At 42.9% G+C, this 16,478-nt stretch overlaps 3 non-coding genes across 3 annotated transcripts; all 3 read left to right on the forward strand.

The window, feature by feature from the left end:
- The first annotated feature begins 7,052 nt into the window (after window positions 1-7,052).
- trnak-uuu (transfer RNA lysine (anticodon UUU)) lies at window positions 7,053-7,125 on the forward strand. Its single transcript has one exon. It is a non-coding gene; the product is annotated as a tRNA-Lys (tRNA).
- A 122-nt stretch (window positions 7,126-7,247) lies between these two features.
- On the forward strand, window positions 7,248-7,329 carry trnas-aga (transfer RNA serine (anticodon AGA)). Its single transcript has one exon. It is a non-coding gene; the product is annotated as a tRNA-Ser (tRNA).
- A 224-nt stretch (window positions 7,330-7,553) lies between these two features.
- On the forward strand, window positions 7,554-7,625 carry trnah-gug (transfer RNA histidin (anticodon GUG)). Its single transcript has one exon. It is a non-coding gene; the product is annotated as a tRNA-His (tRNA).
- The last annotated feature ends 8,853 nt before the right edge of the window (window positions 7,626-16,478 follow it).

The following is a 16,478-nucleotide window of genomic DNA, read 5'->3' on the forward strand; positions in this document are numbered from 1 at the left end:
GTTTTGCGTTATATGTATATGGCATATTGGTCTTTATGTGTTGTTGCTGGTTTCGCGTTATATGCAGGCTATATGGCATTATTGGTCTTTGTGTGTTGTTGCTGGTACGTTGCAAATAGAGGGGCAGCACAATTGTTTTTCGCCTAGTGCGGCAGAAGTGCACTCATTCGAAGTGTAAAAAAAGCTGTAAAGCACATGGAGGAGCTTTACAGGGGGTATGGCTTATCTAAATGAGATGTAAATGAGCCCTATTGTCACCCCCAGCAGCAGAGACAGGTGAGAACTGCACAATCTTTAGCTCGTTTTCTCCTCTTTGAGCTTTTTTAAGTGCCTACTTTAAAATGGCCACAACTTCTCCAAATATTATCAGATTTCCACATGTTACACATCGTTGGAAAGCTTGGATATTACACTCTCAGAATCTATGAATAACTCAAAATGCCCCAGAACCGACTTGTGTCCCTAGTTTCCGTGACTGGTCACATATGTCATCAGGTGCTGGGTCCAGTGAGGCAGGAGGAGTTGAGACGGAAGCAGGGCGAGTCAGCACGGAGTTAGGGAGAGGAGGCATGGAGACATGTAGAGGAGACACGGAGGCAGGGAGAGTCCGAGACGACACGGAGGCAGGGAGAGTCCGAGACAACACGGAGGTAGGGAGAGTCCGAGGCGACACGGAGGCAGGAGAGTCCGAGACAACACGGAGGCAGGGAGAGTCCGAGACGACATGGAGGCAGGGAGAGTCCGAGACAACACCGAGGCAGGGAGAGTCCGAGACGACACGGAGGCAGGGAGAGTCCGAGACGACACGGAGGCAGGGAGAGTCCGAGACGACAGGGAGGCAGGGAGAGTCCGAGACGACACGGAGGCAGGGAGAGTCCGAGACAACACAGAGGCAGGGAGAGGAGACACAAAGGCAGGGAGAGTCCGAGACAACACAAAGGCAGGGAGAGTCCGAGATAACACAGAGACAGGGAGAGGAGACACAGAGGCAGGGAGAGGAGACACAGAGGCAGGGAGAGGAGACACAGACACAGGAGCATCAGTGGCAGGACAGGGAGTGCAGTGGTACAAGTGCAACCAGCTTGTGGAGGCAGAGAAATTTTCAGAGCACCTGTCTGACCACCACACGGAGGAGATGTGTGACACCTGTGGGGCCAAGGTGCAGGGTACTGTTGGTCTTTTGAACCATATCCAACTAGTTCACTATGCAGCATTCATAATGCCATGACCGCAAAAGCTACCACCAAAGCACTACAAAAGCACTACCACCACAAAAGTGCTACCATCACAGACAACGCCATCTCTGCTCCCTCCGTTAAGTAGCTCTGCCATGCCACACCACACTGCAACTTTACCAACTTCAAAACCAAAACCAACTTCAAACAATTGGAAAGGTTTTCTTCATGAGCAGTTTCGGAGAGTAGTACAGGAAGCAGATCAGGTGTGGATTGACAAATGCCTATATGAGCCTACAGGCCAGCTGACACCAAAAATCCAAGCCTGCTGGTTTCACCCCTCACTGGAGCCCAATCCATCTCCTCCTGAGCCTGGGTGGTACTACCGGCAGAGGATGTTCATCTGGGCACCAATGAGGATGTGGGGGATTCCTTTAAAATGCCCACAATGTTCCCGTAAAATGAACAGCTCAGGGATCTACAGAAAGGTCAGGGAGGTGATTGATGTAGATAGCCGCTACTACCTAGTGGGAGGGGACTATCCACGTTGCAGCAAGTGCTCTCAGCCAGTCTGTCCATGGAGCCAGGATATACTCTCTCAGGTGGATGTGGCACACAGGAGCCTGTTCCCCGCTGCCCTCACAACACAGCTGGCTCTGGACAGGAAATGTATGACTTTCCTGAAGCCAAGGACCAGTGGTAACAGTTCCTCCTACCTCCAGTCTGCAATAGAGGAAGCGCACAGCAAAGAGTGGGCACGGCAGACTATCCGCTACCTCTCAGACTGTGAGCATCACATGAAGATGGCTACCTTCGTCCCCTCTGCAGCTGTATATCTTCCTCCACCACCCTTCAGGCCCCTTCCACTTGCTCAATGGTTCGAGACGGTCCACTCCAACGAAATCCTCAGCCATGTGGATGAGATGAAGGGAGTGATCACTTCTACCTATGGTAGAATTCTTAAAATGGATTCAACAAAGAAGGTTAGGGTTTCAACAGTAAAAAAGTATATCAAATAGAACATGTATAATTACAACAAAACAGGAAATTGTAAATTGGACATTGCTTGTGTTTGTTTTAAAGATCACCAAAAAGCTGGCTGGCGGGAGTGGGGACAGTGCTGCATGGATGTCAAACATCGGCAATGAGTTTGGCCAGGTGTTGAACTCTGTTCTGACGACGGGTGAAGGTGCAGGGTTGGAAGAGTTGTGCCAAGGCATCGTCACTCGGTACAAGAATGCGGGCCAAGCTGAACCTGAGGTCATCTATGTCGACCGGGATTGCTGCAGCCAGTCAGGTGGGTGAAAAACTTTCTCACTCTCTCACTCACTCTCACTCACTCACTCACTCACTCACTCACTCACTCACTCTCACACTCACTCACTCACTCACTCTCACACTCACTCACTCTCTCTCACTCACTCTCTCTCACTCTCTCTCTCTCACTCACTCTCTCTCACTCTCACTCACTCTCTCACTCTCACTCACTCTCTCTCTCTCTCTCTCTCTCACACACACACACACACACTCTCTGTCTCTCTCTCTCTCTCTCTCTCACACACACACACACACACACACACACACACACACACACACACACACACACACAGAGTTTACTTAATCATGGTGTAAGTACAGGTGTTGTGGTCTATGTTATTAAGAATGGTTGTTTTTCAGAGGTGTGTCTTCAGTGGCTAAGCTCTTTCACCCATGAAAGTCTGCAGTGCGCTTAGACAGCTTCCATTTCATGAGACGCTTTAACTGCGGGCTCACTACAGAACACCACCCTCTCTATGGCACCTTTTGTGCCAAGCTTTCCTCCTGCATTTTTGAATGGGACCAGGAGGATGTGCAACGCCTGAAGGACGCCAAGAGAGCGGAGTGGAAGAGCAGCCACAGCGGACATGCTCCCACTGAAGAACAGCTCGTGGCCACCATCAGCCCAGGGGAACTAAAGAGACACTGCAGGAGGAGGACGCGTGGAGTAGAGGAGATAAGGAGCATGATTTCAGGGCTGCTGGAATCAGTGTGGGAGCTGACAGACACCACAGGGCTGCGTCTGGTGAGCCATGACAGCATGCGCCATGTGTGGTAAGTGCAGCAGAAGCACCTGGAGTGCCTCCAAGACCCTGCAGGTGTTGCACTGTACACAAAGGTGCGGACACTCCAGAAGGGCGGCAAAGAGCTGGACATCCTTAGGTGTGGTAGGGGGTCCTCCTCCCTGGAGAGTTTTCACCGACATCAGTGTGCTTTTATTCCAGGTACATTTGCATCAAGACATACTGTATTGTATGTATTTTTTAAATGTTATTTTCTGTTATGTGTTGTAATTATTCAAAATAACACAATTTCCACTGTCGGGTATTCATATGTATTCACTTTACAATAATGGTTGATAATAATGAACAATAAAAAACAGAGTATTTTGTTTCTTAGGCTGGCAGTGCAATGCTGTACACATGCAAATGTACATGCTGGAGGGGGCATCAAGATGGAACATGGGCCGGGCCAAGGAGGCAGTAGATGTGGAGGGGGCCTCAACCCTAAGAAGCTTTGATGTTCGCTTGATGTCCCACCTTAATAACTTAAGCCAGCGTGTCCATGGTTGTGCTCTGGTGCCAGAGATCACCCCACCCGGAAAACCTACTGGTAAGAGAGATCTCAGAGCAACACTGGTTGACCAGAGTATTACATGCCCTCCTCCTCTTTTTCTTAGGCACCCCCCTACTCAGAGGACATGCATTTCTTGGGTGCGAAGATTGTGCTATTCATGTAGGAGATGGATGTGTGTATGTATGTGCTTTCTTCATCTTTGTGTTTTATACTGGTTACAGGCGAGCGCATGGCAGTGGAATATTTATTGGCCCAGACCAACAGAGGTGACCTGCTGGCTCCATTGCAGGTCTCTGAAATCCCCTCGTAGGTGCTTGAGGAGGAGGATGAGCCAGATGACACCATCAGCATGCTTGACATTGTCTGCCAGTCAGCGGAGATAGGGGCTGGTGATCCCCCAAGTGCTGTGGCGGGTGACACTGAACCCGGACCCCTCGTCACAGAGGTCAATAACACTTTCTGTAACACCTTACTCAAAAACACAATATTTAACTGCAGTTAATGTGGTTACATTTTAATAACATACATGAATGTAAAATCAGCATTACTCACATATTAGAAACAAGAGTTTACATTTATTTGCTTGTTTTTTTTTCTTCACTTATCACTTTTCAGACCAGCCAATGTGACTCGAGGGGCGTTGTGGGATGGGAGGCAGTTGATGCCCTTGCAGCCTACTTAGTTGGCTTGAATCGTACCATCACCGCCTTGTCAGCCAAGGAGGAGGCGGACATAGTCCACCTGTACACAGCTCTCCATGCCATGGACAAGAAACCTTCAAAGTACAAAATAGTAATTATTTTGTACACCAAAATTAAACATAAATTCCATGGAATGAATGAAGCATATGGATGTCTCTTTCACCGTTCAGGTACACCCAGAAGGCTAAGGAAAAAAGCATGTGCGTCAGGAGGACCGTGGAGAGCACCCAGGAAGCCGAGTGGCTCTGCTCCTGGACAGCAGGCGGCAGAGAGGTGCTTGACCACAATTTGCTATCATTTTGGTTCAATACAAATCATTGATTAAGAGACAGCACGTGTCACTGTGAAAAGTATTTATTAAGTGTAAATTATTTTATTGCAATCCCTATTGACATTGTAACTTGGTGGTTCATCACTTTACATCCTTGTTCACAGTCCAGATCATATCATCCTTCTCTCCCACAGACAAAACATGACTCACGGCCAAGCAGCCAGGACCCCGAAGTATACAGGGTCAGTGAGTGTGTTTGCCTCAGACTTGCCAAAGAGTTTGAGCAGTCACGCAACAGGCCAAAGGACACAAAGGGGAAAACCATGCCCATCCCTCAGTCCATTGTCAGCGTCTACAGCCACATCAGACAGCTGCTGGAGGACAGCAGGGTTGTCCTGGACCAGACAAACCTGGTTCTGGTGCCGGTTAACAACACCACAGTCTCTTCATGGTATGTGTTATTTCATTTACCTTTCCCATACAGTCAAGACAGTATATAAAGATTTAACCTCAAGAAAAACCTCCACCTGCATGCTTGTTAGAAAGTATGTAATAACCTTAGAGAGGGAGGATAGGCTTACATGTATAAAATAATTAATGTTTGTCTTGTAGGCTGCTTAGGAGGGATAAAAGGAAGGACAGGGACATGCTGCTGCAAGGCACTGTACTTCCCAAACAGCTGCACCTGGCCAAGGAGCCTCTCCCTGCAATGAACACACTTCCAGCTGCCCCTGTGCAACATGCACATGAAGCGATGACATTTGAGGAGCCTGAAAACCACGAGGGGGAAGCTTTCCCCCGCCAGCGCACTCTAGCAGCAAGTAAGCCTGTGTTCTCTCCGCCATCTCCACCTCCCCAGTTCCCTCCACAATTTGGGCCAGCTCCTCCATTCCAGCAAGCTCCTCCATTTCTGCATGCTCCTCCATTCCAGCAAGCTCCTCCATTTCTGCATGCTCCTCCATTTCCGTATTCTCCTCCATTTACCGATGCTCCTCCATTTACCCATGCTCCTCCATTTACCCATGCTCCTCCATTTACCCATACTCCTCCATATCCGCATGCGCCTCCATATCTGCATGCTCCTCCATATACCCATGCTCCTCCATTGCAGCAAGCTCCTCCAGAGTGCCTTCCATCCCAGCCAAGGCAACGTGCCTGGAGGCTGAATAAAGCTGCCCAGGAGGATGAGGACCTAGCGTCAAGGGGGGAACCGCCACGGAAGAGACTGACAAAAGAAAGTTACCACTACACCTGCAAGGGGTGTGGCCAGGACAAAAATAAAAGAACTGGACACACCCAGCTGAAGGGGCGGTGGTACTGTCCAGCCTCAGGACTGACCCTGGATGACTGGAGGAAGAGTGTACGTTGACTACTACGACTACCGACTACGTTGACAGCATGCGCCTGCTTTAGTTTGTAACCTTCTGGAGGCCTAGCTTAAACTTTATAAAAGGAAAAAAAGTCACTGTTACAGGATTACCCTTGAAAAGAGTTATGTTGGTAAGAAACAGTTTTGTCTGCAAGCTAAAGATGACAAGGCCCCTTTGTATTCAGGGACACGTCGGGTAGACCTGTAGCTCGCCGTGATCGTATAGTGGTTAGTACTCTGCGTTGTGGCCGCAGCAACCCCGGTTCGAATCCGGATCACGGCAAGATGTTCTGGGTGCCATTGAAATTGAGCTCCATGTCACCACCCGTCCTTCAGACTTCTCTATTTGTGCACGGCGCATGCCCTTGATGTGCTCTGGATGTTCGAGTGAATTGAAACTGGGACCTTCTTTGAAAGCACGAGCTCTCAGGTTCGAATCCTTAAGAGAAAAGACTGAAAACGAAACGCTCCTATTTATTTCGGAAGAATCTTGCTTCAGAGAGAATATGGTGCGTGTATATTTTCTAATCGCTAGGTGTCAGTACACTCGCTGGCTGTTACCTAGAGTGCCGCGGGCTTGCTATTTGCTACAAACAACTGCGCCTTTGACACAAGTTTACAATAACGATAGGAGCGCGGCAAGTCAACAGCATTGAAGCGTGTGAAGAGGCTTTCCAGACAAGTAGCAGTGAGTTTTTGTTCTTTTTCCTAGAATTATTTTCCTTTAATTACTATTATCATCCGTCTACTAGGCTGCATTCCCACTAATTTGCAAATATATTTTGACATAGCAGACGTTTTGACGGCCATTCTGAATCTTCGAAGAAGGAAACGCAATGCATTGGAGGACACTCTTTTTTCTGCGCCAATACGATTCATTTTGCTGTTCGTTCCGACGCAGCACGCACACTTCTCGAGCAAGAGCCCGGATAGCTCAGTCGGTAGAGCATCAGACTTTTAATCTGAGGGTCCAGGGTTCAAGTCCCTGTTCGGGCGAACGAGCGTCTTTTTGTGGAGCGGTACGTTTTGTTGTTGAGTTCTTGCTGATCTACACTGGCCTCCGGCAGCGACGCTGCAAGGCACCAATCGACAAACGACATGCCCCTTTCAGCCAGCTTGTAGTCGTGGCCGAGTGGTTAAGGCGATGGACTAGAAATCCATTGGGGTCTCCCCGCGCAGGTTCGAATCCTACCGACTACGTTGACAGCATGCGCCTGCTTTAGTTTGTAACCTTCTGGAGGCCTAGCTTAAACTTTATAAAAGGAAAAACAGAATCCTTTTCTTTTCAGTGACTTCTTCTCCAGAGTCACTGTTACAGGATTACCCTTGAAAAGAGTTATGTTGGTAAGAAACAGTTTTGTCTGCAAGCTAAAGATGAAAAGGCCCCATTGTATTCAAGGACACGTCAGGTAGACTGGTAGCTCGCCGTGATCGTATAGTGGTTAGTACTCTGCGTTGTGGCCGCAGCAACCCCGGTTCGAATCCGGGTCACGGCAAGATTTTCTGGGTGCCATTGAAATTGAGCTCCATGTCACCACCTCTCCTCACCCCGTCCTTCAGACTTCTCTTTTTGTGCACGGAGCGTGCCCTTGATGTGCTCTGGATGTTCGAGTGAATTGAAACTGGGACCTTCTTTGAAAGCACGAGCTCTCAGGTTCGAACCCTTAGAGAAAAGATTGAAAACGAAACGCTCCTATTTATTTCGGAAGAATCTTGCTTCAGAGAGAATATGGTGCGTGTATATTTTCTAATCGCTAGGTGTCAGTACACTCGCTGGCTGTTACCTAGAGTGCCGCGGGCTTGCTATTTGCTACAAACAGGGGCGCAACTACCCAGTGTTAGAGGGGTATGCAGCAACAATTTTGGCGCCCCCCCAATACACACACACATATCATATATATGTGTGTGTGTATAACAAAAATATAAAAAAAATATAATAAATATAAAAATAAAAAAAAACAGAAACAGATTTTGTCCAAGTGGTCAACAAAAGCCTCGTTGCTGTTTGCCACTTGATCATACATATTATATAGCACAGATCTTTAAAGAGAGAGAGAGATGTGACCCTAAATACAGCTTCCATGTCACCCAGCAGATGTAACTATAGCTTGTATGTCTGATAGCACAGCTAACATGAACATACATGAATGGTAAAACAAAATCTATTTGTTTCCATGATAAACCAGCCTTATTGCATAAGTCATGTTTTCCAACTTCTAGTCATTTATTGTGCATGCTACCTTATATTTTCCAGTTGTTATTTTACTTTAATAAAATTGAGATATGTCATGCATGGGATTGGTACCATAAGGTTTAACCAAAATCTAAATGTAGATATCAGCAATATTATTTTGCATTAAGTTAGCAAACACTTGCTGTTAACATTAATATTTGCAAGCCTCCAAGCTTGGTAGCAAATCTACGCATGATTCCATGGTAAACCAGAGATATTGCATTAGTTGTTTTCCAGATTCTTGTCATTTATTGTACATGCTACTGTTGTGGCAAAAATTCTGTTAAACATCATCACTGCGTAAGAGACACTCAGAGTCAAATTAATAAAAAGAAAAGTATTCATTCTTGCAAGAATAGGTTCAGTCTAGTACACAGAAGTTACGCTGTGCAAGAGAGTGACACACAACAGGAAGATATGAGACAGCCTTTATACTGTTTTCAAGGTTCCTCCTCACCCGCTGTACCTTTCACCCACTCAGATAAGGTCCTTACTGCTACTTAAAGACACAAACTGGTACTGAAATAAACTGGCCAAATCTGACCGTCCCTAAGGTCAGAGGTCCTGTCCCATATGTTCCTGAAACGTCACGCACAAGCACGTACACACATATACTTTTATACATTGAATAGGTTCTTTCTCTTATGATACCTGTTTGGGATCAATGAATATTAAAATTTCCACAACAATTCCCCCCTTTTTATCATTCAGATTACCCAATCATAATAATAAAAATAATAGAACAAATTTTAAGTCATATCATCACTTATACTCTTCATCTCTGGTTACCATTACAAATCTTGAAACCCACATGGCATTTCAACAGGCTAAGAAATACAAAGAAATAAAAGTAGAATAAAATCCCTCATTTCGACCCCTCTCCTTGTACGTCATCACATAGCGGATAACCACAGCTTTTAACCTTCTGTTCATATCAAAAACATTCATAGAAAGAAAGAAAAAGAAAAGGAAACCATACAATTTAACACATGTCACAGTAGCTCCCACTACTTGCATCATCATATTTTGTTCATCCAATTGAACAGACTCCCAGCTTTAACCAGTCTCTGTACTGAGCTGGAGACACATTATAATGCATGGTAAACATAACAATATTGATAATCCTGTCGCTGAAATTGGTAGTACAGTACCCCCAACCCCCCAAAGATTAACCAATCGTATCCATTTACCATCAGTCCACGCCCATTTCCATACATCGCCTCCATTTTCCTAACCATATTTTCTTAACTTTTAACACCATATTTAATAAAATCTATCCTGAAAAGGTTTTATATTTTTTATCCATTCTTTTAACCAATGTAGTTGTTCAAAATTAACTCTAATATTTCCATTACGGACCATCTTTTAGCTTATTACCATACATATTCTCCCATGATCGGCCTTTCTTACCCTTAATGGAAAGCCTAATCAAGTTTCTTCAATAATAATCCCTATAATTTACCTGAAATATTTTCTAATGAATCCTTAACCAATCAAATCATTTGATCTAAGCCCTATTTGTATTCAATCAAATAAAATCATCAAAATCATCACAAAAACAGATTCTTTTGCTAAACTCAAACCATTAGTTCGTGCATCTTCCTCCGGGTGTGTTGTTCATCTCGTTTGCCCCATGGACATTCCCTCTTCACCAGGGTGACTCTTTGCGAGTCGTTGCCGTAGTCTTTCCCTCGCCGGTGAGGGAGGCTGTTACTAGCACGAGCCTTTGACCCCTCACGTTGTCCTCATATTTGATTGTTGAGGCCTGTCTGTGTAGTCTAAGGTGAGAGGCTTGGACGCAGGTGTCCCACTCTCCAACCGTTTTCTGATCATTACCAGATTTGCCCCTTAGATCACGATGTACCCCTACTGGAGAGAACCATTTCTTGCCTGCTTTCACCTGTGAATGGAGACCTTAAGTTTTGTTAGTGACCGCTTGTCTTGCCGCTCGTCCCCTTTGGTGTGATCTGTGGAATCAACAACCTGAAACATTATCTCCGGATAATTTCTTGCTCACTTAATAGCACTCGGGGTCCTTTTACCCTGAAAAACACTCAACCCACTTTGCTCATGTCCACAACACAATATTTATACATTTGGAACAGAATTAGTTCTGTTTTCTGCAATCCTTCCTGACATTCTGCAAAAGGAAAATCTTAAGTTAAGCGCTGCGCAGGTGTGGCCTTGTTTCTTTCTGCCACAATAACAATCTAGGCCAGGATAGTTAGTCAAATTCATCCATAACCATTATTTTATTGGGCACATTCTGCCCTGCATCAAAAGTCTGCATGCTCTGTAAAGAAAAACAAATGTCGAGGTTATTTTCAGATAGTAAAGTACACGTAGTTTCTTTTGTCTGCTGTGCTGCCACGGCCTTCGCTGCTGCATCTGCCCTGGCGTCTCCTGTTGAAACAGTCCTGCAATTTTGTTATCAGCGTGTGCGGCACACTTACAGACAGCAATTTTGTTAGGGAGAAGAATGGCTTCTTGCCAGGCTTTTACCCTATTAAGCCCCTTGTCCTCCCAACATATACCGTCCCTTAATAAACCAAATTTTGTCAATTGTTATCAAAATTGTTACCATCCCCCCTTTTGATGGATGAATCATCTCGTGCATCAATCTAACATAATGGTGTTTGGATAAAGTTTGCCATCAACACTAACCCAAACGTTGTCCCAAAGCCAAAATTCCTCCAGACATCTTTCTCTGCCTCTGAAACAAAAATATGACTTAAAGCCACAAACACATCTTCTTATCAGAGAATTTGGAGGGCAACGGCCCTCAGTCTTACAGTGTATCCTGCTTTTCAGGCCTGTTGTTTGGTCTCTTAATCCCGTCATCTACAAACATTGTTTCTGAAAATTCTGTTTCAATTGTTTCTGTCAGGTCAGGTTGCTGTACAGACTTGGTCAATGTCAGTCAAACAACATTTTCCCCCTTTTGTTCACAATATTCATAAATGTGTAGGACTCTCTGGATAATTTGATATTGACTTAGCCAATATGTCACTTTGTTATTGCCTGCAAATCTATAACATTTTAGTTTATCTCAACCCATGATGGACATCTCTCTACAACTTCACAAATCCAATTTACATAAATGCTTTTAATCCATAGATTGATTCATAATTACCAGTAGCAGACAGAGCTGGATAACTAATCCATTTAAAGCTCGTCCCATTTTCTGCATCATCTTGTCATCAGATTGACTCAAAACTATTAGCTTCCTTAAAACTTGTCATTTGCCTTAACCCATCTGTAATGATAAAACCCTCATTCCAGAGGTTAATGACACAATATACACACTATTCAGACACAGTATTCGTACCCCAAACTAACACATACAAGACATAGAGTGCAGTCACCATCACACACACTCATATTAGACACATATTTTAACTGTTCATTTTTAATGTTCGCTTTTCATTATATCATCTCTAAAAAGATTTAAATTTTAATTAAGATTTTAAACTTCAATTTAAAGATCAATTTCTTAGAAAAGTCAGCTGGGTTGTTTTGGTTCATTATCACTATTTTGTTCTTTAGCAGGCCGATAACAAAAAGACAGACACAGTTACCATCCCTTCCTCCACTCAAGCAGCCTCTCTCACTATAAACAAATAATCTTTTCAACAGCCTCCTAAGACTGTAATTTAGACAAAATGTAATATTAAATGTATTACATTAACCTTTTACCATTCAGCTTTATTATCCAGACTTTTCTCAAATCTACAAAAGCCTGTCTTCATCTTTAGCCACCACCATGCCTAACGACCTTCAGGAGTTAAAACTATGTTATAAACATATTAGCTCAAAATTAACTCTTCTATACATTTTACTTGCCCATATGGCAACCAACATCATGTCCCTCATATAATTAAGTTTTGTTACTGTCTCCGCAGCAAATAATGGCAATCACCTCATGGAATCAGCTGGCTTTTGAAAGTCCACTCCCGCTAATCATTTATCTTTAATTTTCTTCTCTTCAGGGTGTCGTCCCCTGGCATAGTTGCAGACACTTGTCACAATGAAAAACAAGCCATACAATCAATGCGGTTTCTGGTGAGTGGTATAGAGGAACTCACATTTCTGGGTCAGACTGCCGTAAAGTTAATTTTAACCTCACAGCCCATCTCACCTCTCAATGCTCTGCTGACCCCGGTGGCCTCCAGTAATCAGCGCTCAACTCTCATACCTTTCTCACAAATAACAACCTCCATCCGGAGTTGCCCAATGTTTCGTGACCCCCTGCGTTGGGCTGTCCCCTGGCCAGGAAGATCATCCCATCATTGAGTAGCCACTCGTACACACTGGTGAACGCTCTTTCCCAATACAATCAGTTTTCTTCAACAGAACTCAGCTGTTTTCTGGAGCTTAGGAAAGGCACGTTCAAGAGTCACCAGAGCCATTCCGATTGCCTAATAGTGTTCACAGGGAGACAGGTTAATAACAACAGTATTTAATCACTTAAATCCATTAACTATCTTAAAAGCAGCAACCTAGCTACTTAGACTATACTCAGTGAATTTAGATCACAACCGTACATTCAGTGTACTTCATCTGTAGCCGGAGCCATCGGTCCTGAATGGTGGAGACTAAATGAGACAAAGTTGTTACTGGTCCTAAAATACGCTAATCAAAATGTCACCTCTATCGTTTAAGGTCTGCATTATTATTTTAAAGACTTCTTTAAAGTCATTCAGTTTTACTTAAATCCATTTACAAATACAAATTGCCCTCTGAACGGCAATGATTTCTTTTAACCTCTCCATGTCTATGATTTTCAACTTAAACACTGTGCTTTACTTATGACACAGGCTCAGATAACAGCTTTTAGCTGACATTGAATCAGAGAGAGACTCTGAGGTACACTGCATTTTCATAAAACTTTTAACATCAGACTTTATCTACCATATTTTAACTCTAGCCCAGCTTAAGGCATCTTTGCCAGAAATTACATGTGTTTTCAAATAAACATAGTTTTACAGTTGTCTTTTGCCCACGTCAGGGAATCTAGACATTACAAATTTCCACTCAGATTGAGTCTCTGTCGCACTGGCACTTTCAGCCACAGCACACATCAGATTTAGATAAGCGAACTGTTTCATTACAGCCAATAGCAGACTTATCTTTTGAAAGCAAAACATCAGCTTCTAGCTCTTTCATGGTCAACTTTTCAAGCTGTTTGTTTAATCAGATGCCTTTCAACACATTTTACATTTAGCAACTGTTAATTCGGTAGCCTACTACTTCTGCTTATTTGTTCTTACATAAAAATAATTATTCTAGTTCTCAATAACGTTTCACATTTCTCAATCTCAATTAGGATTTACTTTTTGACGAGGCAAGCACTCTCTGCTTGTGATACTTTTGCAGTTATTGTAAATCATCTGTGAGATTAGTCTCTCTATATACTCTAAAATCCTTTTTTAAATGTTTAATTACAACACAATCATCCTGTTAGTTACTTTGATATATTTTGCTACTCACATTTGTTGGAGTCATTAATTTTACATCAACCTGTATTCATCAATTCACTTTTAAAAATTACTATTATAGATATTTTCTTTAAAAGGATTCACTTTAATACTTCAATCTCTTGACCTTGTTTTTATCTCTTACTCTTTCTCAGACGAAAACTTTAATATCGTTATATAAACACTGATCTACTTTCAAACCCACATTATTACCAGAAATGTGTCACTATATTACACTTTGTTTTTTTACACCTTCTCGGTGGGCATTTACAGTTACGTGTTAAATTGTCCTGCTGACCACAATCAAGACACTCTCTGTCATCTAGTGGGTTCATGTGTCAGCCTCAACTACAGCATCAGACACCTGTCCTTGACTATAGTTTGATCACTGTGAGCTTGCAAACGGCTCCAACTTACTGCACACCCTTGAAGCAGTGTGTGTCCCATTCAGGAATGTAAACAGAGCCACTGATTAAGCAGTTCTCTGTATACTTTTACAGTCCACCAGTGGCGGATTTAATCACAATAGCCAAATCATAATCTTCATCATTATCATTGGCCGCACATTAATTTTAATAAGCTGCATCGAAATGCTCAAAATATTCTAAGTTGTTTTCACAAAGTTTTCGTTTAACTTTAGTCATACTTGTCCAAGGAAATTATCCTGACCCATAATTTCATTTATAAAACAGACAATATCTTTTGCTTCAATGACTTAATATCAACAAATATCCACCATTATACATTATTGATTTCCAGAATTTTTTGTCAAAGTTGTCTTTACATTTTACTAATTTGGTATTATCATCAACAACCCTAATTACAGAACAAGTACTTTTATATAACATCCGGAAACCGAGGTGAATAAGCAAACCCTGTTTCTGTACCCCCAGCATAGCTGGACCCTAGGTTCAAAACACAATGGTTATCAAACTAAAACTAAACCTAATTTCAATCATTATTTTACCATTAAAATATAGAACTTTTCCCCATTTTGCTTAATGAAACATTCCTTATCTTTATATCACATTAATCCCCGTTAATCATACTCAATGCCTTATTTTTATTCTGAAACTCATTTTTCATACCATTTAAACAGTTAATTTGACTTCCATAAATTCTGTCAGACATTTTATTTTCATCACATATAGTTTTCTACTATATTTCTTCCATCTTTCCCTACATGCCAGTTCCTTCTGCATCCTCTGTTCTACATGCTAATTCTTTCTTTTCTCTACATGCCAGTTCCTTCATTATCTAACCAGTACATGATTGTTTGCACAATCCCCACACAAACATATCTCACACACCAACCTTCTTGTTTTTTTGTTTGTTTTTTTTTCACTTCCTTCTTCCATCAAGTCTCTCACCCGTCATAGTGACACTTGAATTTCCAATCTTTCCCTTGTTTTGATAACAATCCCCTATTTCACACAGACAGCCTTATTGCTGCTTGCAACTTCAATCCTTATCATATAAATTTAAGTTCTCTAGACATCTAATGTCATGCATCCATTTACTGGATGAAGAAGTAAAAACTTTATTTCTCTCGACAGTTCCTTTTTATCTGCCCCTTTAAGACAACAATCCATTGTTTGTCCACATTGCTTACACATGTTGAACACAGCCATAACTACCTTTTTTGTTTCTCACTGCCCTGTTCAACTGATTCTCGCACTACTTTCAGTCTAGTTGTGCTCAGTGTTCCCTCCCTGGGGAAATCATGGTATTTTCTCAGTTTTTTCAATATCTAAAACATAAATTTTCCCCCATAATTTTCTCATTTGATAGAAAAACCGGTGTATCAAAATTTGCATGCTTACCTTGAGACTTCCCCATATTGGCTGCTTCTCTGTTCTCTGTGGATTTCTCTTCAACGCGCGTTTTCTTGATCTGTTAGGCGTCCCCAACAGACCCGATTTTTTCTTTTAACCCAAATCGGTCGGGTTGCACTATTAGTGCCCTCCTAATTAAGGTTTACCAAAAACTGTTCTGGTTCCCCCTAATTAGCCTCAGTACCTAAAAACAATTTGCTCCGTGGCGGAACAACTCATTTTCAGGTTACCTATCTGTTTGAAATCTCTTGATCTGTTACAGACCTCAATTAATCTCAGATAATTTCCTCTCGTATCTGTTTGAAACCTCTTGATCTATATATAGATCTCAATTAATCTCAGATTACGTACCACAGAAACAGCCCTCAGCCAATATGGTTCACTCACATTTCATACCCGAAACAAAATACTTTTCCCCAAAAGAAAATATTTTAGACGTCTCTTACCAGAGATATGTTGGTTGCCACGGGTTCGCTTTCTTTTGATTCCAGTGGAGCCCCTCCCGGACCCGATAGCGGTCGGCCCCTCTCTCTCAAGCTTACGAGGTAGAGCTGGAACTGCTCAGTCCAGGTGGCCAAACACCGTCCGCTCTCAGGTCCAGAAGGCACTTCCAAGGAATCCCACTCTGACACCAAAATTGTTGTGGCAAAAATTCTGTTAAACATCATCACTGCGTAAGAGACACTCAGAGTCAAATTAATATAAAGAAAAGTATTTATTCTTGCAAGAATAGGTTCAGTCTAGTACACAGAAGTTACGCTGTGCAAGAGAGTGACACACAACAGGAAGATATGAGACAGCCTT

Source organism: Siphateles boraxobius, unplaced genomic scaffold (assembly GCF_051911475.1).
Source record: "Siphateles boraxobius isolate OS27281-9 unplaced genomic scaffold, OSU_SipBor_1 6, whole genome shotgun sequence".
Lineage (NCBI taxonomy): Eukaryota > Metazoa > Chordata > Actinopteri > Cypriniformes > Leuciscidae > Siphateles > Siphateles boraxobius.